Genomic DNA, 26,954 nt, shown 5'->3' with positions numbered 1-26,954 from the left:
GATCCACCTTGGATCTGCTGTGGCAACCCTGAGTGAAAACAATGGAGCAGCAGAAGGGTCTTATTATTTATTCTACCGGAAGGACATTTATGTTGATGACACAGCGCAATCTAGGTCGATTTTCCTATATGTGATCAAGAGAATTCCTTGTATTGTGCAGTCGTTTTTTTTCCAAGCTTGAGCCCCAGCCAGCACCAGGCTGCCCTCAGCAGAGCAAAAGGTGGCAGAGGCTGTCTGCTTTTGAGCAGGACAAAGCTGTGTGCTTTGGCTCTGTTCCCGTGGACAAAACAGTCACTTTTTCCACATTCACATGAACACACACCTGCTTTGATTTTCACTACATCTCTGAATAGAGATTTGTGTAATAAATACTTTAAAATCAAGTCACAATGACAGCATGCTGTATTTCACACAATTATATAAACATCACCATTGATTCACTGTTCAAATACATGCTGAACTGTGGGGGTGGGGTGTGCAGTTCTGTACGGATCACAGATAAACCGTGGTCCATTAGATCACCAATCTGGCACTTTTTAATCTAGTTTACCTGCTTTAACTCTTCTTTTTTGGATGTTCAATCTTTAATTTTTCTAACAGTTTATTTTCTCTCTGTTTTTCCCCATGCTGTCTCCTGATATGCTCTCCCCTGGATCTTCAAATGTGGATTTGGACATGCAGGTAAAACTACCACACATTTGTGTTTGTGAGCTTTTTGCCTTGTGGGCTACATGTGTGAGCAGTCTCTAAGAACACATGCTGCCTTCTGTTGGCTTTGTCTCTGCGGTATTTGAGTCGAATCCTTTGAGACAGTGAAACCAGCTGTGAAATGTCTCGATCCATTCTTCGGTAACCAAGCAAAACATCAGGTTATACAAACATTAACAGACAGATTCAGTCAAGTTCAAGAATATGATACAGTGATATGAACAATGATGTAAAACCCCTGGCAGAAATGATGGAATTGCCATATGTATAGGATGTACACCCGGCTTTCTTTCTTCATAGCAAATAAACACACAGGTGTATTCCGAAACAGCTTTACTTCATTAACTGAATTCACTGGCTTTGTGCAAATACCTCAGCTAACTTAAATAAATGTAAATAAATTGTAAATATGATTATTTGAATTAATGGCATGGTGTTTCCCAGATCAAGTCGAGGAACAAAATGTGGAATTGCCGAATGTTAAAATTATTGTGGAACTGTCAACAAAACAATCATTAGTGAGTTTGCTCCCCATTAGGTTTTTGTGATGGCCTGAATCCTTCGAGGCATGGTGTGATGAAAAGCATTTTTTCCATCAACTTTCTGGAATCGCAGTTGACAGATGAGCTTTGAAGGATGGAGTCTTGTCATTGAACAGTTTTCTCATTTTCCACCAAAGATTTTCAGTTGTGTTGTTTTCTGGCCATGCCGCTGAATTGATTTACTTTCTTCAATGAAAAATACTCTAGCAACCAGACACAGGACTTCTTCATACCTTCACAAATTTGCTATCATGCAATGAGAAAAGTGTCCAGAATGTCTCTGTCCACCAGTGCATTGACTGCTGAGGTAATGGTTATGTCCTGGCCAGTGATGCCACAGTTACTTTGAAAAAGTAATCCAATTACTGATTACTGATTACTCCTTGAAAAAGTAACTTAGTTACTTTACTGATTACTCAATTGTAATAGTAACTAGTTAGATTACTAGTTACTTTTTAGTTACTTTCCCCAGCTGCCGACAACAACCCTCTGCCACCTCAACATGACAATCAATCAATCAATCAATCAATCAATTTTATTTATATAGCGCCAAATCACAACAAACAGTTGCCCCAAGGCACCTTATATTGTAAGGCAAGGCCATACAATAATTACGGAAAAACCCGAACAGTCCAAACGACACCCTGTGAGCAAGCACTTGGCAACAGTGGGAAGGAAAAACTCCCTTTTAACAGGAAGAAACCTCCAGCAGAACCAGGCTCAGGGAGGGGCAGTCTTCTGCTGGGACTGGTTGGGGCTGAGGGAGAGAACCAGGAAAAAGACATGCTGTGGAGGGTAGCAGAGATCAATCACTAATGATTAAATGCAGAGTGGTGCATACAGAGCAAAAAGAGAAAGAAACACTCAGTGCATCATGGGAACCCCCCAGCAGTCTAAGTCTATAGCAGCATAACTAAGGGTTGGCTCAGGGTCACCTGATCCAGCCCTAACTATAAGCTTTAACAAAAAGGAAAGTTTTAAGCCTAATCTTAAAAGTAGAGAGGGTGTCTGTCTCCCTGATCTGAATTGGGAGCTGGTTCCACAGGAGAGGAGCCTGAAAGCTGAAGGCTCTGCCTCCCATTCTACTCTTACAAACCCTTGGAACTACAAGTAAGCCTGCAGTCTGAGAGCGAAGCGCTCTATTGGGGTGATATGGTACTAAGAGGTCCCTAAGATAAGATGGGACCTGATTATTCAAAACCTTATAAGTAAGAAGAAGAATTTTAAATTCTATTCTAGAATTAACAGGAAGCCAATGAAGAGAGGCCAATATGGGTGAGATATTCTCTCTCCTTCTAGTCCCTGCTAGCACTCTAGCTGCAGCATTTTGAATTAACTGAAGGCTTTTCAGGGAACTTTTAGGACAACCTGATAATAATGAATTACAATAGTCCAGCCTAGAGGAAATAAATGCATGAATTAGTTTTTCAGCATCACTCTGAGACAAGACCTTTCTAATTTTAGAGATATTGCGCAAATGCAAAAAAGCAGTCCTACATATTTGTTTAATATGCGCATTGAATGACATATCCTAATCAAAAATGACTCCAAGATTTCTCACAGTATTACTAGGTCAGGGTAATGCCATCCAGAGTAAGGATCTGGTTAGACACCATGTTTCTAAGATTTGTGGGGCCAAGTACAATAACTTCAGTTTTATCTGAGTTTAAAAGCAGGAAATTAGTGGTCATCCATGTCTTTATGTCTGTAAGACAATCCTGCAGTTTAGCTAACTGGTGTGTGTCCTCTGGCTTCATGGATAGATAAAGCTGGGTATCATCTGCGTAACAATGAAAATTTAAGCAATGCCGTCTAATAATACTGCCTAAGGGAAACATGTATAAAGTGAATAAAATTGGTCCTAGCACAGAACCTTGTGGAACTCCATAATTAACCTTAGTCTGTGAAGAAGATTCTCCATTTACATGAACAAATTGTAATCTATTAGATAAATATGATTCAAATCACCTCAGCACAGTGCCTTTAATACCTATGGCATGCTCTAATCTCTGTAATAAAATTTTATGGTCAACAGTATCAAAAGCAGCACTGAGGTCTAACAGAACAAGCACAGAGATGAGTCCACTGTCTGAGGCCATAAGAAGATCATTTGTAACCTTCACTAATGCTGTTTCTGTACTATGATGAATTCTAAAACCTGACTGAAACTCTTCAAATAGACCATTCCTCTGCAGATGATCAGTTAGCTGTTTTACAACTACCCTTTCAAGAATTTTTGAGAGAAAGGAAGGTTGGAGATTGGCCTATAATTAGCTAAGATAGCTGGGTCAAGTGATGGCTTTTTAAGTAATGGTTTAATTACTGCCACCTTAAAAGCCTGTGGTACATAGCCAACTAATAAAGATAGATTGATCATATTTAAGATCGAAGCATTAATTAATGGTAGGGCTTCCTTGAGCAGCCTGGTAGGAATGGGGTCTAATAGACATGTTGATGGTTTGGAGGAAGTAAGTAATGAAAATAACTCAGACAGAACAATTGGAGAGAAAGAGTCTAACCAAATACCGGCATCACTGAAAGCAGCCAAAGATAACGATACGTCTTTGGGATGGTTATGAGTAATTTTTTTTCTCTAATAGTTAAAATTTTATTAGCAAAGAAAGTCATGAAGTCATTACTAGTTAAAGTTAAAGGAATACTCGGCTCAATAGAGCTCTGACTCTTTGTCAGCCTGGCTACAGTGCTGAAAAGAAACCTGGGGTTGTTCTTATTTTCTTCAATTAGTGATGAGTAGTAAGATGTGCTAGCTTTACGGAGGGCTTTTTTATAGAGCAACAGACTCTTTTTCCAGGCTAAGTGAAGATCTTCTAAATTAGTGAGACGCCATTTCCTCTCCAACTTACGGGTTATCTGCTTTAAGCTGCGGGTTTGTGAGTTATACCACGGAGTCAGGCACTTCTGATTTAAAGCTCTCTTTTTCAGAGGAGCTACAGCATCCAAAGTTGTCTTCAATGAGGATGTAAAACTATTGACGAGATACTCTATCTCACTTACAGAGTTTAGGTAGCTACTCTGCACTGTGCTGGTATATGGCATTAGAGAACATAAAGAAGGAATCATATCCTTAAACCTAGTTACAGCGCTTTCTGAAAGACTTCTAGTGTAATGAAACTTATTCCCCACTGCTGGGTAGTCCATCAGAGTAAATGTAAATGTTATTAAGAAATGATCAGACAGAAGGGAGTTTTCAGGGAATACTGTTAAGTCTTCAATTCCCATACCATAAGTCAGAACAAGATCTAAGATATGATTAAAGTGGTGGGTGGACTCATTTACATTTTGAGCAAAGCCAATTGAGTCTAATAATAGATTAAATGCAGTGTTGAGGCTGTCATTCTCAGCATCTGTGTGGATGTTAAAATCGCCCACTATAATTATCTTATCTGAGCTAAGCACTAAGTCAGACAAAAGGTCTGAAAATTCACAGAGAAACTCACAGTAACGACCAGGTGGATGATAGATAATAACAAATATAACTGGTTTTTGGGACTTCCAATTTGGATGGACAAGACTAAGAGTCAAGCTTTCAAATGAATTAAAGCTCTTGTCTGGGATTTTGATTAATTGATAAGCTGGAATGGAAGATTGCTGCTAATCCTCCGCCTCGCCCGTGCTACGAGCATTCTGGCAGTTAGTGTGACTCGGGGGTGTTGACTCATTTAAACTAACATATTCATCCTGCTGTAACCAGGTTTCTGTTAGGCAGAATAAATCAATATGTTGATCAATTATTATATCATTTACTAACAGGGACTTAGAAGAGAGAGACCTAATGTTTAATAGACCACATTTAACTGTTTTAGTCTGTGGTGCAGTTGAAGGTGCTATATTATTTTTTCTTTTTGAATTTTTATGCTTAAATAGATTTTTGCTGGTTATTGGTGGTCTGGGAGCAGGCACCGTCTCTACGGGGATGGGGTAATGAGGGGATGGCAGGGGGAGAGAAGCTGCAGAGAGGTGTGTAAGACTACAACTCTGCTTCCTGGTCCCAACCCTGGATAGTCACGGTTTGGAGGATTTAAGAAAATTGGCCAGATTTCTAGAAATGAGAGCTGCTCCATCCAAAGTGGGATGGATGCCGTCTCTCCTAACAAGACCAGGTTTTCCCCAGAAGCTTTTCCAATTATCTATGAAGCCCACCTCATTTTTTGGACACCACTCAGACAGCCAGCAATTTAAGGAGAACATGCGGCTAAACATGTCACTCCCGGTCCGATTGGGGAGGGGCCCAGAGAACAATGATACTTGTTTTGTCAAAACTCACTTTATAGTCACCTTTTCTTCACTTCAATGAAAATAAATACTTGTTTTATAAAAAGTAAAACAAAGACCTCTTTCTTGACCTCATATTTAACTGTTGACAGCATTGTAACAGTAAAACTTGCAATTTCTAACCTACATTGTTTATAAATGTAACTATTAAATTCTTTCTAACATTTTTATAACATTTAAATTCTCTCTAAACATTTTACTTGTCAAAATTATTATTATTATAAGTAGTATTAGTAGTTGTAGTAAAAAAAAAAAAGGCTTCAAACCTGGACCTTTAATCTAAGGGTGTTGTGGGGGGGCACATCCTGCCCCACGCCCCCATTCCATCTGGATTCACCCCTGCTTTGGCCTTTGAGCACAAAGAATGGATAACATTTATTTATGCAGAAAACGTGACTAGATTTACAGGTAAGAAAGTTTTATTGTGTTTTCACATCATGTGGTCCTCAGAAACAGAGTTTAGGTGCATTTCAGTCAAAAATAGTGTTAGTTGTTGACGTGTCGTGGAAGATCAGCTGTTGTTAGCGAGCAGATATGGAGCAGCTCAGCTCAGAATTCTAAATCAGAGGAAAAAAGCATAAAAGTGTCTTTGTAAAGCTCAGTGCAGGTGTGCTGTTGTCACCATGCTAAGAGGTGAGGACGAGTCGTAGCTGCTGCAGAAAACCGTGGTGGAAAAGCTCACAGCTCGCTTAAAGTGGGCAGTGCAGTCAAACCCCGACCTCCTGCCCACGGACCAAGTTTAATGCTGCTATCGACCCACAATCCAAAAATAATAGTAACGCACAGTGACATGGAGAAGTAACTTTAATCTGATTACTGATTTGGAACATTTAATGCATTAGATTACTCGTTACTAAAAAAAGTGGTTAGAATAGAGTAATGTGTTACTAAGTAACGTATCATAAATGATTGTTGTGTTGCTTGTTCAGTTCAGAGATTTTTACATGTTTCAATGGAGTCGTACCAGACATAGTCCTAGGATCATCTCATTTAACAATCCAGACTCATGATTCATCAATAGATATCTCCTTGATCCAATCATCCACACACTACAACTGCTTCCTTTAATTCACTGTAACTTTACATTCTTCTCTTTAAGTCTTGGTGCTGGATTCAGTTTGGCTTTAATATCTATAAATCGTAGTTCATTTATATTTCACAATTCTGTTAAAAACTTAGACTCCTGTATTGTTTTTTCATTTAGTTGTCCCGACTATCCCTCAGTGGTGAGGATGATAGTCTCTTGATCATTTCCCAGACAGGATGTGACTGATCAGCCACAATCTTGATACTCACTGTTTGTTCCAGATGCTGCACATGGTTGCTGCAGAAAGTTTCTGCCGGTCAGCATCTTGCATTCTCTCTCTCTTTCCTCTTTCTCCTCTTCTCATCTGTGTTGTTTGTTCACATTTTTCAAATAATTGTACTCCATTGCGGATCACTGCTTGCCAACTGGCTTGGTCCTTTGCATGTTCTTCCCAGGTCTTATAGTCAATGAAGCAGTTCTTGAGGTTTTGCTTCAGGAGGTCCTTGTAGCATTTCTTCTGCCACCCTCTGGACCATTTTCATTTGCTAAACTGGGAGCTGAAGATCTGCATGGGAAGTCAGTTGTCATCCATCCTAATGATGTAATGACACACTCTGTGCTCTGCTTCAGCCAGGATGCTGATGTTGGTACGGTAGTCTTTGTGTAGCATACTCCTCAGACAATGTTGTTGGAATTGCTCAAGGGTATTCAGGTTGCGACGGTAGATGGTCCAGGTCTGAGATCCATGCAGCAGTGTTGGCATGATGATAGCTTTGTAGATGAGGAGCTTTGTCTCATGTTGAAGGTCTCTGTTGTTGAAAACACAGGTGCATAACTGGCAGAAGGCAGTTCCTACACACTTGAGTTGGGGTTGGATCTTGTTTTCGATGACACTTGAGTTTGATGACACATGACTGCCCAGATAAGGAAAGTGGGTAGTTTGTTGTGCATTTTCTAATGTCAAGGCACATTAATTTTTCTATCTTGATGCTTTGACATCTTCCTTGGCTTCCTTGTATAGTTTCCTTTTATGACCTTCCCATGTCATCTGTGTACTTGACAAAGTTTTAGACACAGCCAATTTGGAACACACAATGTATTTAGCCAGAATTCACATTGGGTTTGCTTATAGAGGGAGTTACAAAATTTTTCAATGTTTCAGTACACTAATCTCTTTTTGGAGCCATGCTTCCTTTAACCCTCTGGGGCCGATGCTGTCGTATACGACAGCTAAGACCAAGCTTTACTAAATTCTAAATAACTTTTTAATGATATGAGATAGAAACTTACTTTCTTTTTTGCTGAAGAGTTAACTCCGTGGACCTTCGAGCCAGCCATCGGACATCTTTGTACTCCTCATAGAAGCTGTGTGATGACGTGCGCAATGTGAGTGTCCAATCGGAATTGGTTCACCGTCACATGGTTTTCCAAAATCCAATCGTAGGGCAGATTTACCTCACGTGAAAAGCCAAAGATAATTTTCAGGAGTGATGTGTTACTAGTAGGCCGTTTGAATAGCCCCCTGGGTGCTCCAATGAGTACATACAATTAGTACATACTCAGTGCACCCTGCGCCATTACGCAGAGCGATCAGTGAAAGCACACGGAGCAGACAGAGAGCCTCTGATGACAATCTCACGTGCTCAAACAAAGAGTGTGTAACTATCAGGATTGCTCCACTAGTTTGCATGTGAATATTACTGGATAACTCTGTTGCTTTCTCTGCGTAAAGCACTTGTTTACCATATCAAAATAACAAAACGCACAGACCATTTTGTATATATTGTTCAAAATGTGCATTTGTGTTTATTGTTGGAACCTTTCTGTTGTACAGTCTTTCACACAAGACCTCAAATTACATTTATAAAGTGTCAAAACAGTTGTTTATTATAGTTTGCTGTGTGTTTTGAATAAATGTGTGTAGAAAATTATTTTTGCTTTATTTTTTCCTTGCCTATTTTTGATTGTAAACCTTTATTACACGTATAAAACACAACAAAAACATATATATTCTGAAAGCACAGGTTGTCCTGAAAAAAGAGACATAAAACTTGATTGTGGGATGCAGGGAGAGCTGTTAACAGCAATAATAAAACATTTATGCCAGGCGAGTGAACTGTCCAAAAAATGCCCTCAGACCCCAGAGGGTTAAATTAGCCAAGTTTAACAGCTTGTTTATGTCTGTCAGCAGCATCCTTCCACTGCAGATTTATTTGTATTATTTTTACATCTGCTCGCATTTGTTTTAAAAATACAAACTAGAAAGTGATTCCATCATTTTTCCCTCAACATTCGAAGAGCCCATTTTCTTCCTCTACTTGATATGTAATTTTAATTCGGATCTTATTTAATTTATTTGAGGTATGGAGCTAGAATATTCAGCTTTAAGCAAAAAATGTTTTGCACCATATCTGGTTTGTTTATGTGTGGCAACTGAATATTTTTTTTGTCAGGGGTCACATCCTGAGATTGTGCAATCAGAACCAACACGCATGTATGAATATGTCTTACTGTCAATACCTGCTTTAGCTGTAGTTTGTTCTCATAGTTGAAAGCCAACCTCAGAGGATATTTTTAATTATCATGATGTCAGTATAATGGTGTCAGGATTTATGTATTTTACATTGATGAATTACTCTGATTTTTCCTTATTTTGCTTCCAGTGAGCTGAGCTTTATTTATCTCCAATTTGGTATGCTTGCCAGTGTTTTTCCACCCCATATGGTTCCAGCCATATGGCGTATATTTTTGTGTAATGGAGAACGTCTATCACTTGTCGCAACTTAGCACTGAAGAACCTCATCTTGTGTTCAGAAAATCAAACTATTCAATTTGCTGCACTTATTGACTTGGCTGTGTTATTTGTAGTTTTTGGATGGAGGATGTCTCTTACGTCTTTGCTGCACCATCCTGATTTTTTTTCTTGCAACAGGTAAATCGTGATTAGACCTGATGACCATGTGATGGACTGTTGGAGATGTGGGTGTGTTTATGTATGTATTGTGTGCTGTCAGTATGTGTATTTGTACAAAAATGCAAAAGGTTTTTCACAGTATATGAACATAATTTATACATGCAGATGCATACATGCTTTTCAGATATGTTCAGTAAAAGCTGTGTGCTTTTTATGACATACAGCAGCCTTCCGCGAAACCGACTCTTGAGATGAAAGCTCTGAGGTATTACTCATATTTCCAACATATTCAGTTGTATGCCAGTCTTGAGACATGAAGGCTTTGGGTAATATGAAGAAGGGATTTGAAAAGGAATCCAATCTTTAAAAGAGATTGTTTCTTTATTTGGCATATTATTACTTCCCTTATAGGTTTATGTTATTATTTCCTGTGACAATTTGTGGGGTGGTGGTCAGTGCAGTAAATGCTTTCATAAAAATAACTGTTATTATTACTACTTTTTCCTGATTGTCCCATTCATTTTACTCATGGACCTGAGTCCCTAAGTGTACAGATGAGGGATTATTACTATTATTATTACTGTATATTAATAGTGCCTTTATACATGCGTAAAAAGAGTGTCTGCATCATCAATAAACCAAAAGATAACCCTTGAAGTATAACATTTGAAGTATAAGACAATATGGCAATAACAGAAACATACATATAAATAAAATAAAAGTTATAAAACGTATTCACAGTCACTTTCTCGTATCTACATTCCCCCCATTATATTCCTAACTTATTTTATTTTTTAACAATTTAGTATTAATTGAATACCCATATGATCTCATTTATTTTTGTTTATTAATTTTAACACGTATCACATTATTCTGAACAGCATCAATTATTATTATTATCAAGAAGAATAATAATACAAAAATAAGAATAAATATTTATTAATAACAAAGAGGCCATGCAAGTCCTGTACAGGTCCTGTGGCCCGTTGGGCAGGTGATTATCCAGGGATATTCTTGGATGGGACACAAGTCCATCGCAGCTTACTTCCCCAATCAGTAGTAATCCCCATTTTAAACTGTGTGCACTGGGACAAAGTAGATGAAGCAAATTGTCCAAGGACAGGTGGCTACCTCGAGGATACCTTGTAATTATTAAAATTAGTAATGAATAAATAATAACAGTAAATGAGCTCATAAAAGTATTTAATTTACCAGTGTATTTACACTGCTATTCTTACTAAAAGAACAAGGACATGGACACAATTTGTGAAAATGAGATTCTTCCATCTGCCACCATGACCCAGACCTGGAGAAGTGGCAGAAAATGAATGAATAAAATGTTTGTTCAGAGGATGATCGTGGTAGTGTATGAATGTATAATGCATAAAAGGGACGTATCTGCATGTCCCTTTATTATTATGCTTTATTAAGTTGGTTATATTAATGTTTATGTTGTTATTGCTATGTTATTACAGTTTTTCTCAATTGCTAAAACACTACACCCTATTGTCTGAACCCACTGATTGAATCAGTCACTCTTTTGGCAAAACCATAAGCACTTTTCACCTGTTTAGGCACAACTTGCCAACACATTTTCATTGTGATGCACCTGTGTTGCATAATGGTGAGCACATGTGGCAAAAGTCAAACACAGTTAAAACACACGTGTGCCAATGATGTGAGGGAATATTTATAAGCTAGTTCAGAGAGCACTGGTTTGTGAGACACTATAATGGACAGAAATCGCACAGGAGGACTTCGTGTGAGAGGTGGTCGAGGTGGTTGAAGTGGTCAGTGAAGACAAAGAACAGTAATCTCACCCAAAGGAGAAGGAGAGGCTGTAGCGTGATTGGCCAACGGGCCATTGTTGGTGTCCCTGGGCAGCGTGGTGGCAATGTCACATTGTGTGTTGTCATCAGCAGTCATGAGGTTGTCCACCATCATGCCAACCTGGGGCCCTACAATATTCATGAGCTTCTCATGTTCCTCAGTCACATGCAAGATGCTCTGTTCGGGCAGCACGATGAACATCCCATCTATGTTGTTGTTTGGGACAATGTGAGTTTTCACAGAACCCTCCAGGTTAGAGAATGGTTCAATATGAACCAAGGTTTTAGAAATCTTTGCCTTCCACCATACTCCCCTTTCCTGAACCCCATTGAAGAATTCTTCTCATGGCAGTGGAAGGTATATGAGCTCCAACCTTACACCAGGGTAAATCTCCTGCAAGCCATGGAACTCGCCTGTGGTGACATTGGTGTGGAGGCATGCCAAGCCTCTATACAGCATGTCAGGGTTTTTTCTCCCATTGCCTGCCAGACAAAATGTTGCCTGTGGCCTGACCCGGTACACAGAAATGATGCTGTGGCTGAGTAATGCACTTCTTATTTGCATATTTTACGTAGGCTTACTGCATACAAGTGCTAAATGCACATGATTTCTGTTTGTTTTTGTACTGTACAAGTGCTACGTGTAAATGCACAGGATTTCTGTTACTTCTACTTGTTTTACTATGTGCAAGTGCTAAATGCACAGTTTTTTTTGTTTTGCAACATGCATTTAGCCTACAGTGAACAATAAACATTGATTTCTACAGCTTCATGTCCTGAGCATTGTATTTTCTACGTAGTGTTTAGAGATGACTTAGTACTGTTTTTAATTTTGATTGACTCTGGGCACAATTTGGCAACATAGTTCAGTTTTGAGCACAGACTGAACTATTTTGAGGTGAAAGTTTGGTTTTGTAAGAAGAGTCTGGGGTTTTGTGAATGTAACTTGAAAATTGGGTTTTGTGTTCACAGTTTAGAGAAAAGGAGAGCAGCTTTCGAGAAATGTGTCTTAGCAATTGAGAAAAACTGTAAGCTCTAAATGTCGAAAGGGCTTTGTTTTGCTTTATTGATGATGCAGAGCCTCTTTTTATTGGTTCTTTAAGACATTATATGATGTTATCATTGTTATTATTGATAGTATTTGTGTTACTTCAATAATTTCATGTTTTAGACAGAGATAATTAGTATTTAGCTATTTGTGAATTAGCTGCAGTGGATAACAAACAGATACCAAAAGCAGGTTTGTATTTCCTGGATCACTCAGAGTGTGTTAGGATGTGAAAAAACCTAAACCATGTTCACTGCAGGTCATTTTCCAGCTGTCCACAGGAAGTGTTTTGAAAAGCAGTGTGGCTTTGAGCAATTTCAGAGATGGCTAGAGAGAGAGAGAGTGGGGGGAGGGGGGCATGGTTGAGTAAATGGTTAGGTTGTGGGCTCAAATCTGACCTTAGGTCATTCTCTGAGGACTCCCCATATTGGTACGAGTTTTCTGCAGGTACCTTTGCTTGCACACACCAAAAATGTGATTGTTCTGCTTGTTGATGACTGCAAATTGTATGTGTATTTTTTTAACTTTTTTTTTTTTTTTTTTACATTTGTCCTGTGATGGACTGATACTTTGTCCAATGTGTATGACATTGTTTGTACAATTTACAGGCATAAAGTTTACATTTTCTAAGTGGGAATAAATAGGCCATAGCAAATGCACTATCTGCATACTTACACATTATAGACACAAGTCCTGTATAGGTCCTGAGACCCAGTGGGTCTGGTGCTAATTCCCACATTCCATAGAATGAAGCGCTGACAAGACAGCGAAGACCGTACCCATTTACAGCTGGATGGACTGAGACAATCCAAATGAAATGTCTTGAAACACACACATCACACACACATGGTTGCTGGCACTCACCAAGGTGTGGTGAGTGTTTTGAACATGACTAAAATACTCACCACTCAACTCCAGTCATTGTGCGGCCTCTTCTTGCATGTCATGAAGTCTCCACACACACAGCACCTGTGTGACAGCCTGGAAACCACCAGGTTCGTCAGAAACTCCAAATCCATGGTAAAATGGAAGAAAACAGAGGCAAATCGATAAAACACTGGGCATGAAGCAGCAGGTGACACGTTACATTAAACGCCATTGACCATCGTCCACATATAGCGTTCACATGATGTGCACACAAGGTGATCAAAAGGAACGAACAAACCGGCATTTGCTGTATTGCTGGCAGGTGCAGGCATGTTCATGATGAGTGTAGCACACCACTGGTAGCCACCACTAACATGCCACGTTGTGTGTGAGAGGAGCTTTAGCATGATCAGGAAACAAATCCAGTTCTCCATATTGGTCATCCATTAGATCAAACTTTATCAATCCCTTGGGAAGACTCCCTCAGGAAAATTGGGGGCTCATAATAGAACTGTGCCCTGTAGAATGGGGTGTAAAGTCGGTCACTATGCTGGCTTATACCCCCCCCCCCCCCCCAAAAAAAAACATTTCCACCCATTTAGTTGGTGGTGGAAGGTTAGTTATGCTGAAACTGAGTGATCTGTGTCAGTACCCTTGTTTTTCTGTGAAAAGCAGGTTTTTTTTTTTCTTTAAACCAGTGATCAAGCTTCGTCAGACTGTGGTAGGATTACATAGTAATGAGCATGTCACTTAGTCCCCCTGCACACATAACACGATTGAGGCAGAATGGCGCACGAAGGAGGAGTCTAATGGCACACGTGGAAAATTGGAGCCACACTTGAATGCCTTGTACAGCACTCGCCAAATCCATTTGGGCACGGCACATGCACTCTATATTCGCATGCCACTCGTGCCAGAAACCCACTCAAATGGCGGGCAAGATGAGGTTACACTGCAATCTGATCATGTTCGCAGCATTCGCATGGCATGTCACATGCAGGTCAGACACATCATGCTGTGACATGATATGCTGCACGAAATCGTCAGCCATGTTGAATCGTGGCTAAATGGTGCGATCAAGGCAGCCTGCACATCAGCGGCCGACATTCGGTGAATGCCATGCGAGTGCCCATTCGGCCCACTCTCGGCCTGAATCAGCCGGAGTCCAGGTTCCACCTACAAGCATCCAACACCACTCACAGGGCACTTGCAAAAGGCAGGGCCATTCACACTCCAAGCACGAAAATAGAGTGCAGGCAGACCATTTTCGAGCTGGATGGTCAAAGTGCAACCACTGTCTAGCGTAGTGTGCATATGGACGGCTGGCATGTCCATGCAGGAACAGCTGACCGCTGTGTACAATGCATAGGTGTGGTCGGGCTCTCATGACATGCTGATAATTACATACAGACAAGATCACAGCCATGTCTCAGAGCACACAGCCCGGTGTGAACTGGGCTATCAGCCGGACACCAACCAGGCTAATGTCACTCCCACCACGGGGAAAGGCATAACACTTTCATGTGTGATCATTTTGATCAAAGCACAGTGGACACAGTGGGCATGTCAGCTGACCGCCGGCCAACAGCTTACTGTCAGCTGCAACTGACAGAGTGCATATGACATGTTAAACGCAGAGAACAGAGAAGTGTAGGCAAATAAATAATTACTACAATAAATGAATAAATACATATTTACATAACAAATACATAAGCTAAATAATCACAGGACAGAGGGTGAGACTTTTTTCTGTGAGCTGTGAGTTGTTCCAGACAGGTGGAAATCTCAGTGGCAAGCAGCAGGTGCTGAGTCCTGTGTACCCCCCCCCCCCCCCCCCCCCCCCCCCCACACACACACACACACAAACACAGAGTTGGGGAATACATATCATGACATGCAGAATCACATCTCAGGACACTCCACCATGAGGCATGTGCATCGGCGGGTTGTCCTTACATGGAAATAAATAAAACCACATCACATTTGCAACGTGTCGGCTGCAAATGCCTCAGAGTGCGCTGGACAGAGGGACTCACGGAGCAGGGTGATGCGTTCATGAAACGGGCAGATCAGTTCAGTCATGTAACAAATAAAAGGCAGTAAAAGTCATCCACGTCAGTTCATTACTTCCTTTTTCCCCCATTATTTTATGCTTACAGATTTTCATTCATTTATGTACATTTGCTGCTGCTGTTTGTGTGCAATGTGGTATCACACCTTCTGTGGGCTCGCACCGTGTTCATGTGCGGGTATGCGAGCGTGCACGAAACATTCACCACGCGATCATTCATGCCTGTCCGACCGCGTTTCCTTCCTGACAGCAGGTGGAATGTTTCGCGGCTTCCCAATTATTTTTTTCTTTTTGCCCTTTTTCAGCTGGTTTATGCTTCTTTTGCCCAACTTTGTGTTATGTGTGAAGGAGCCCTTAACTTTAGCATTTCTACATGATTCAAATTTATCCATGCAGTGGGGGTTTTTATGGTAAGTACAGTAGTGTTCAGAATAATAGTAGTGCTACGTGACTAAAAAGATTAATCCAGGTTTTGAGTATATTTCTTATTGTTACATGGGAAACAAGGTACCAGTAGATTCAGTAGATTCTCACAAATCTAACAAGACCAAGCATTCATGATATGCACACTCTTAAGGCTATAAAATTGGGCTATTAGTAAAAAAAAAGTAGAAAAGGGGGTGTTCACAATAATAGTAGTGTGCCATTCAGTCAGTGAGTTTGTCAATTTTGTGGAACAAACAGATGTGAATCAGGTGTCCCCTATTTAAGGATGAAGCCAGCACCTGTTGAACATGCTTTTATCTATGAAAGCCTGAGGAAAATGGAACGTTCAAGACATTGTTCAGAAGAACAGCACAGTTTGATTAAAAAGCTGATTGGAGAGGGGAAAATGTATATGCAGGTGCAAAAAATTATAGGCTGTTCATCCACAATGATCTCCAATGCTTTAAAATGGACAAAAAAAAAAAAAACCAGAGACACATGGAAGAAAATGGAAAACAACCCTCAAAATGGATAGAAGAATAACCAGAATGGCAAAGGCTCACCCATTGATCAGCTACAGGATAATCAAAGACAGTCTGGAGTTACCTGTAAGTGCTGTGACAGTTAGAAGACACCTGTGTGAAGCTAATTTATTTGCAAGAATCCCCCGCAAAGTCCTTCTGTTAAATAAACGACATGTACAGAAGAGGTTACAATTTGCCAAAGAAGACATCAACTGGCCTAAAGAGAAATGGAGGAATATTTTGTGGACTGATGAGAGTAAAATTGTTCTTTTTGGGTCCAAGGGCCGCAGACAGTTTGTGAGACGACCCCCAAACTCTGAATTCAAGCCACAGTTCACAGTGAAGACAGTGAAGACAGATGGTGGTGCAAGCATCATGATATGTGCATGTTTCTCCTACTATGGTGTTGGGCCTATATATCACATACCAGGTATCATGGATCAGTTTGGATATGTCAAAATACTTGAAGAGGTCATGTTGCCTTATGCTGAAGAGGACATGCCCTTGAAATGGGTGTTTCAACAAGACAATGACCCCAAACACACTAGTAAATGAGCAAAAATCATGAAAAACTGTGGTTATACAACTAAATACTAGTTTAGTGAGTCACAGGATTGCTAAAAAAGCAGTTTGAACATACTAGTTTTGAGTTTGTAGCGTCAACAGCAGATGCTACTATTATTGTGAACACCCACTTTTGTACTTTTTTTTTTTACTAATAGCCCAATTTCATAGCATTAAGAGTGTGCATATCATGAATGCTTGGTTTTGTTGGATTTGTGAGAATCTACTGAATCTACTGGTACCTTGTTTCCCATGTAACAATAAAAAAATATACTCAAAACCTGGATTAATCTTTTTAGTCACATAGCACTACTATTATTCTGAACACTACTGTACCTCCGGGCCTGAAAAAAAAAAAAAAAACTATAGGGGCATTTAATTTAATTAAAATTTATAGTTCTAGTGTGATAGCTCACTTTTATTAAAGTGCCAGTGTAAAAAAAAAAGAAAAAAGAAAGAATAAAGAGTCAATATTCCATAGTGCAAGTACTACACACCATGTGGCTCTGAATGTAAATGTGTGTGTGTATGTGTGTGTTATCCAAAGTCGTCCTCCATGTGCAAAGAATCAGTTTCATCAACAGAAAGTAAATGACCTTAGCAGTCACTGTGGTGACAGCACCAGTAATGGATCCAAAATAAAGTAAAACCTTTTTGTGGTCATAAAGACAGGACCTCACATCCCAACAGGTCATGGATATTTTTGATGAACTGTTATGCACAGTCTGTGATACGGAACAATGTAGTACATTTTTGTGACTCAAACCTGCCTCAAAACTTTCTGATCATGTCCCGGTTCTTTCCTCAAAGGAAAGCATTCAAAATCATTAATCACTTAGTTAGGTACCCTTTAGTGTCTCTCATTGTTTTGTTTTTTTCAGATCAAGGACCACTCAGTCAATAACAAAAAGCCTCACTAACCACTGACCCCCCCCCCCCCAAAAAACAGGTCTTCTTACCATTCCAACATTAATTCATTAATTCATTTTCTGCCACTTATCTGGGTCCAGGTTGCAATGGCACTGGACCAAGCAGTTCATCCCACATTTAACTCATGTCTGCCAAGTCCTGTAACTCTTCCTGGGGGATCCCAAGGCATTCCCAAGCCAGCTGGGAAATATAATCCCCTCATTCTCCGGACCTCCTCCCAGTGGGCTCACCACCTGCACGGAGTGTGCGAAGGGTCTGGTTACACTGTTTTACTGTCACTTACAACAGTTTATTACAAATTCTAAACTAATATTTATATCCTGCAACCAGGTTGCCATTTGACGGTGAACCACTCTCCTGGGATCCAGTACTTGTGGTCACTGTGGCTGAAACACTTGTAGCTGCTGAACTACCTGCATCAGGACAATACACCTTGCCTGTTGAGTCAGTTGTTTCATCTGATTTCCATGTAGTTGACCCTCTCTTAAGACACTGATCCATCTTGTGAGTAGACCACGCTGATCATTTTTGACAAAGATTTTTTTTTTTCTGCAAAATGGTCTAAAAATGGTCAACCATATTAACATCACAGAACAGGCAAATCATATTCCTTTTTTCTTTTTTTTTTTTGTATTTCCACCTAAGTTATTAATGAAAATAATACCATACCAGTTGGTCTATACAGTTAGCCCATACTTTGTACGGGCTAAATTCATTTTTCACCCAGCAGTGAAATGAAAATATTTTTGAGGTTTGTGTTGTGATGTTAATGCTGTTGTCCCTGTCCAGCGGTTAAATTGCATCATTATCAGGGCATCTCAATGCATTTCTCAACGTTACTGCAGGGCAGCAAACTCTGAAGTTTTGCAAGATTTTAAAACTTCGACAGGGTGAATAAAAATTGACGGACTGATGTTGCAGAGAATTTTCGAGTAGAACCATGGAACAAGAGTCACTATTGTTATAATTGGCCAGCGAGCTGTTGGCCTGGCGATGGTGCATGCAGACGTTACCCAGAGCCCCAAAGGTGATGAGAAAACAGTTGGCGAACCATTTGGGCTCATAATGGTACATGTTATCAGATGGCCAGCACGCCGTGGGCTTGGTAACACTGCATGCTGACGTTAGCAATGTGCCCCCAGGAATAAAGAGAAGTTTGGAATAACAGAGAATAAGAGATAAAGGAATAAGTGAATAACCAGCTGGGGGGTCCACGGTGCTTGCAGACGTGCACCCCTGAAATAAGAGTTAAATAAGAGATACAGAGGTTACAGAGAATTGAGGTTCAACTGGCTGGTGACCCACCACCGCTGGGATCCATGGATGGAGCGTGCTTTGAGCTGTAGTCAGTTGAAGTCCCTGCGTCAGAAAGGTTCCTGTAAGACGGTGTGTCTGCTGAAAGTCCAGTGAACCTGTGTAACTTGTTTATTTTATTGTGTGAATGAGCCTTTGTATGGGCGATGGCATTTTCATAGCAGCAAGTGGTTGAAAGCCTGACGGTCCCAACTGAACTTCACTGATCAGCAGCATCAGTTGTGACACACACATTCACAGACATGTATCTGTATTTTTAATTGTGTCTTATGCATCGAGGCTGAAATTATTAAGTGAGTTGTTTGTTCATGAGGCTTCACTTTATGCCGTAAAACATATGCCAGGCCTGTAGACGACGCTGTAATGCTCCCCCAAAAATTGAGAAAAAAAGATGATGGAGCATGTGCAGAATAGTTGTAAGAGCTAATAAATGTAGCAGCTGATGCTACCCCCTTTAGACTGAAATGATGGTCCTTGATACAGCAAGAAATAGACACCAGTTTGACCAGCTAACGTTTAACTTAGACTCGTGTGCCAAACCTTGCGGTGATTTTTGTTTCCACATTGTCCTTTGATCTACACATGAGAGGAATCTCTAGGGCTGATTTCTTCCATCTTTGTGACATAACGAGGATTCATCCCATCCTGTCTGTGGCTGATGCAGAGACTCTGATCCATGCATTTGTCTCTTCTAGATTGGACTACTGCAATGTCCTATTCTCTGCTTTACCATAGTTCAGCATTAGAGGTCTCCAATTGGTTCAAAATTCTGCTGCCAGAATTTTGACTAGAAGCAGAACGTTTGACCACATTACACCCCTTTTGGTCTCCCTTCATTGACTTCCTGTCTTTGTGAGATCTGATTTTAAGGTTTTGTTGAGACATTCAAGTCCAGATGAACGACACATCTATTCACCCTCTCGTATGACTAGCATACCATTGTAGTATGGAATTATGCGTTCTCTCCTTTCAAAGCATATTGTTAGCAACAGAACAGGTCTCAGCCTCACTCCATCTAAATTCTGGGTCTGTTAGTGAAGCAAAGTGCTAGCTTGTCCTGGCACAGCACCTTGTCCTAGTCCACGACCACAAAGCAGGTCAGTGCTCTGAGGGATGCTTAAGGAAACACAATTCCAACGGCCAGAGACACAAAACCATATGCCAGAGGGTCTCCAGTCAGCCTGTGGGCAACACCAGCACTCTGACCATGGTTAGGAGTCAAAGCATCCCCTCCACCACCAGATAGTGTCCCCAAGCCCCGACTGGCTTTGTCTTTATATGCTGTTCTGACTGTTAAGTGACTGGAAAAATCAGTCTCCCATTGCACCTATGGTGAGTCACACAGTCCAAAAGACAAGGAAAGACATAAGCAATTTCTGTAAAGTACTTTAATGTTATTTCCTCAGCTGAAGAATTTATCTGTGGTTCTTTTATGTCTTTTCATCCTTTATGCCTTTTACAGCCAATGTTTTTCTTCCTCCCTCCCCTGTTTGTTGGTCTGTCTGGCTGTATATGGAAACTCTAAAAGGTATTGACAGATTTCAACAAAGCTTTGCAAGATAACTCCTGTGTGCATTGTGGTTAAGCCACAAAGTGAACCCAGAAGCATGGACACACACACTGAATAATGTGAAACAGTTTACGGAAAAAGGGAAGCTGGGGTGGAGGATGAGGGGGCAGTTGTGATGTGAAGACTTGATGAAGTGGAGGGGAGGGACATTTGGTCTGCCTCGCCATGAGGAGTGGAAGCAGAGTCGAGACTTGATGAGCTCAGGTCGTGTGGCTTTCCAGATGAGTGAGCGAGGAGAGAAGACCTGCGGAGGACATGCTTGTCATGTCACGATGAAGACTATAACTGCAAAATGCTCCACATCCATTTTCCTTGTCTAATCTTACTGTGTCCAATCAAACACAACTATTTTGCTGACCGGTATGAAATTTAAATCATATCTTGAGCCCTTTTGGTTGAGGAGATGTAACAGAAAAGATGTTTTATGAACCATGTAATTGTTGACCTTGTCCGATCCTTTCCAAAAGTTAATCATCTGGAGATATCTGCCCTTGTAATGTTCCCACCATGTTTGGTGAAAATCTGTCCAACTATTTCTTTTTCACAGACAGACAGACACACACACACACACAGAACCAGTGTCACTGAATGAACGGTCCCCCCTAAAAATCAGTCCGCCCTGCCATCACTGCCTGTGCATCATTTCTAAGCGTCAGCTGCGATCCATTGATTATCACCTCGATTCTGCTTCAAACTGCACTCCAGTCATCATCTGTCTCAGCAATAGATATCTGAAGCTTTTGTACAACAATCATTTCCGCATAAATTCAGCATTATTTTGTAATAATAGACAGCGGACCAATCAGAACGCAGCTGTACATCAGACGTCTGCCGTGCAGCTGCGCCTACGTCATTTCAGTGCATCAGTAGCAAAATGAGCCCATTATCACCTTGTTTCTGCTTAAAACTGACTTCAGAATTATTTAAGAAGCTTTACTTTGTCATCTGATGGTTAAGAATCACATTATTCCCTTTGATCACTTTGGGTCAGTCTCAGACCTGCTGTTGTGGTCTGAAATGACGCATGCGCAGTGATGTTAGGACGGACCAATTTTTAGAGGGGACCGTTTGATCTGCAACAACGGTTACAATACTCTGCTTCGCCGGTGCGCAGTTTGGAAAAACAGTCACTGTGCTTCTGATGTTCCCTCAGGTGGTTGGGATAGTGATTATGTCAAGGGTCATTATGCGCTTCCTCCTGATTCTAACAACCTGTTGTACTCGTCATTTGTTGACCAATATTATGCAGTGGTGGGCACAGTTCCGATAATCCGATATCCGATAATTATCGAAGATAAAGTTTTCATTATCGGATTATCTTTTCAGATAACTTTGAAAACCATTATCGGACTAATTATCTTCCGATAAATTTTTGTCCTATAATTTTTAGACCATTAACGTGGTAAACAAAGGTGAACAGATGTGTAGTTCTACCCTCTGCAAACAGAGGAGAGCTGCTTATAGAAGAAACCGCTCTGTCCTCTGCAGGCAAAGTATAACTGGTCACAAAAAAAAACTCATTTATTTTAACCCCATACTGATACACGGCCAATATCTCCCAAGTCATCCAGAGGCATACATTTTTAACTTATCAAATTTTAACCAAACTTATTTCAGACAAGTTATTTAAATTAACATCACTTCTAAAGTTTTATAAAGTGAAAATATCAGATATATGTTTTAGTTTTAAAGTAATATGCTAATTTTTAAGGTTTTAGTGTGGGCATGCTGTGTCCAGGTAAATATGGGTGATAGGGTAATCTAAGTACGTTCACGACAGGAGAATGCATTTGAGACACTCTGATCAGGACAACAGCATTAAACTCGAGTGCTGAAAACTCTCGTGACTATATTCTCTGGGTTTACAGACGTTGTTATTGTGTTTGCTTTTATTAAATTCCATGCATCTTAAATGTAGCAAGTATCAACACAGATTATCTGGAATTTTGTGTTTGGAAGTTTTCAAGGTCTCTATTGCCATCTACTGGCCAGTAGTGTTCATGGCAGTATTCAGACTGAAGCTGGGCAGACACTATGATATTTTTAATCACTGTACTCAGTTCCACCTCAAACTGTACCACAGAACTGCATGGTGTAAAAGTTCAGAGCACACGATTTATGTTCTCACACACATTGTACGTTCAAAAAACACCCGTCGGACTTGTGTTTCCAGAAGCAAAATGTAAACAGAAGCTTTTTTTCCAAACTTAATTTACAAAAACTCTCAATGGGAGACATCAAAGTTTAAAAACAAAACAAAAAACATTACAAGACAGGTCTGCGGTGTTTGCACAGGCACAGTGCGAGAGGTGGTCATGAGATGTTAAACGCAGCTCGTTACTCCATGTATACTAAACGATGCAGGACGCGCGATTAACCTGAAACTCAGTGCGATCGGAAAAATTCTTGCACAAATGAAAAACAGCTGAAAAAGAGCCAAAACTTGCACTGGCACCAGTAGATCATGGCAGTGTTCTATTTATTTTGACACCGGTTATATCAGATGGTTATCTAATTACAACTTGGCTTTTTTTTTTTTTTTTGAAAATGCCTTTTTTTTTACAAATAAAAAATGGCATATTTTACAAAAGCACATTTATCTGTAAACACCAGCACACGACACACGTCACATTAACGTGTTGGTTTACATAGAATGAATCAACCAATCAGTGTGAGCAGAGGCACATTTTACCCAGAATGCCATCTGTCTGTGTTTGTTACAAAACTTCAGAATTAGTGCATTATTCAACATTAAAAGATATATGTTATATCTTAACTTTGCACAAATGACAGAATTGACATTAATTGAGTTATTCTATCAGTATTCATTTTATTTATACACCAAACCATAACTCAGCACTGCTTTATTTTTCAAGACCTCGGTCTGATGGCAGCACTGTGATTGGGTAGAGAGTTGAGCTTTGTGACTCCTCTCAGTTGCTTCTGTGCTGGAAGCCATGTAGTAAACTGAAGCTTCCAGCAGGGGGCAGGGTGCTCAAGGACAGAAGTGCTGACTCATTGTTTGGGGCTGCTATTGCTTTTGATGCTTCCAAAAGCGATTGTTGTGTGAAAACTCTAAATCAGCTTGTTTAGTAGTTGCAAGTGTACCGGAGACAATACTGGAATTTATTGGTTATCTGTAACTTCTGATACATTTTTGGGTGGTTTATCATTTTAGCTTTATCGAAGATAACTTTTCAGTTATCCGATTATCTGTTATTGAAGTTAATTTTTTGGTTATCTGTGCCCACCACTGGTATTATGAATGTTTCACTGCAATCTTCAGATTCGTATAGTTTTGGGTTGATCAGGGTTAGTTTCTGTGGGTGCTGAGACAATGCCAAAAGGGCATGAGAGGAACATGTAGCTTGACTCAAATCATTGTTTCCTTTCCCCATTACATAGAAATTTGTGCTGAAGACTGTCTCATGCATCTCAATGTGTTTTCATATTCTTGGGGTGCAATGTTAGTGTGTTGATAATAATTGCGAGGGGATATAAGTTTGTGTTAATTCGAGAACATTATAAGGAACATTTGACACTATGGGGAGAGGTTCAGGACCAAAACTCAGTTTTAAATCACAATTTCCCTCTTTCCTCATACCGGCAAATTGTTCAGTGATTTTTGAAGATGTATGGAACAGGAATCATTCAGCAATCAAACACTCATTTTCAGCCGTAGCAAGCTTAATACTGCTTGCATCTTGGTGCAATTTGCAAAAAAATGTACTCTGTAAAATATCCTTTAATATGGTGCCTCGGTTGATAAGATTCAAAGATTCCTCCCACCACCCATCAAAATCAGATAAAAAATAATTAAATAAATAAATCATGGATTTGAGTGATTGGGGGAACCCCGGTAAGCTCGAAAAACCCTCTCTTGACATAAGCATTGCCTCCTCTCCATGTCTTGAAACACAATAATTGCTGGCATCTTGGCCTAAGACCAGAACTAGAGGGTTAAAGCACCTCAAATAGGTGATCTCAATTTTTATACCTTTGAAGTAGAGGAAGACTGGTACAACTCAGTCTGTCATCAGAGCACACCAGCATGTTCAGTCTTTGAGGACTAAGCCTGTCAATCTTCTTAAATAAGCTCCTTCAGCTGCTCACTTATTTTCACTCGGGGTCACCACAGCAAATCCGAGGTATATCTGCATGTTGATTTGGCACAAGTTTTATGCTGAATGTCCTTAGTGACACAACACGGAGAGTCGGCAGGGCTGGGTAAGACCAAGAACACACTTGGCCACCACCCCTGGTCGAAGTACTGCTTCATAAACTGGACCCTGTTGAACAAAAGCCAGCTAATCTTCAAAACATAAAATATGTTTTTATTTCTATCCCTCTTTAAAAAAAAAAAAACATAGCATTGTTTTGGAAATATAATTTTTTCATGTGTATATTATTACACCTCTTTAATATTCTGTTGATCCAGGCTAGAAAAATGGAAGGAGATGGACCAAAGCAGATGTCTGGACAAGGCTGAATTTTATGATGTAACAGGACAGCAAGATGCAATTGGTGAAAGCAAACAGAGAAATCCTGATGATAGTCAATGAAAATAAAACTATCTAATTAAAGTAGACACCAAAAAAAGAGCTTGCCACATTTTGTCAACACACCAGTGAACACTAAACACTGACCTCCACTGAACATCTGTCCTTATTACAGACATCAATGAGGAAATGTTTTCATGCCTCATTTGTTTGTTTAAATTTAAGCAGGGTAAATCAAAAACTACTGAACTGAAATTTAGTGTAAGGCGGAAAAATGGACAAAGGAGGAAAGCACTATTTTGGAGTTGATCCATCGAATAAAGTAGATCCCTGATTTTTTTCCAACTTTTTTTGACATTGTAAGAGGGGATATATATACAGTGAGGAAAATAAGTATTTGAACACCCTACGATTTTGCAAGTTCTCCCACTTAGAAATCATGGAGGGGTCTGAATTATTCATCTTAGGTGCATGTCCACTGTGAGAGACATAACCTAAAAAAAAAACCCGGAAATCACAATGTATGATTTTTAATAATTTATTTGTATGTTACTGCTGCAAATAAGTATTTGAACACCTACCAACCAGTAAGAATTCTGGCTCACACAGACCAGTTAATTTTTCTTTAAGAAGCCCTCTTATTCTGCACAAGGGAGGATTTATCAAGTCAGAATTGGTCAGATGTTTTTGTTGATGAAGTTGACAGGTCATATGATGCTTTCATTTCCATTTTTTCCAGTTTGTATAATAAACACTGTCCATTTGTTGACAAAATATATAGAAATCAATATAGCAACAAACCATGGATAACTAAGGGGCTTCAGAGGGCATGTAAAAAGAAAAACGTACTATATAAACAATTCATAAAACTACGAACTAAGGAAGCTGAAATTAAGTATAAAACATATAAGAATAAGTTAATCAATATCATGAGACTCAGTAAAAAAACATATTATAATGAGTTACTTGTCAAAAATAGAAATAACATCAAAAACACATGGAACATATTAAATGAAATAGTAAAAAAGAATAGAGTAACTAGAGATTATCCTTCATTTTTTCAGAGTAACAACTATATCACGATTGATAACGACGAGTCTATTGCTGAACACTTTAATGAATACTTCGTTAATGTGGGTAAAAATCTTGCCAGTAAAATTGACTCATCAACTAATAACTTCTGGGTAAATAATTCAACGTTTAACAAATCTGTTTCAATGTTCATTGGTGGTACTCATGAAAGGGAAATACTTGATCTGGTTCATGGTTCAAAAAGTAAGAAATCGACTGATTTTAATAATTTGGATATGGCTTTATTAAAAAAAGTTATTGATTGTATAGTAAAACCGTTCAATTATATTTGCAATATGTCACTAAGTACTGGTAAATTTCCTTCTCAAATGAAAATAGCCAAAGTAATTCCTCTGTTCAAAACTGGTGACAAACACACATTTTCTAATTATAGACCTATATCAGTCCTGCCACAATTTTCCAAAATTTTGGAAAAAATATTTGCTAAAAGATTAAATGATTATTTACTGAAGCATAATATCATTTGTGAAGAACAATATGGATTGAGAAGGTCTCGAACTACATCACATGCTTTGATGGACTTTGTGGAAAGTATAGCAACTGCAATTGACAATAAACAATATACAATAGGTGTTTTTTTTTATTTACAGAAAGCGTTTGACACAATTAACCATGGAATACTATTAAGTAAACTGCAGAAATATGGAATCAGAGGTCTGGCATATGAATGGATAGCTAGTTATTTACAAGGCAGATTTCAGTATGTTCAATTCAATAATACAAATTCTGAACTCAG

This window comes from Thalassophryne amazonica, chromosome 4, assembly GCF_902500255.1.
Source record: "Thalassophryne amazonica chromosome 4, fThaAma1.1, whole genome shotgun sequence".
Classification (NCBI taxonomy): domain Eukaryota; kingdom Metazoa; phylum Chordata; class Actinopteri; order Batrachoidiformes; family Batrachoididae; genus Thalassophryne; species Thalassophryne amazonica.
This window is presented reverse-complemented; position numbering follows the sequence as displayed.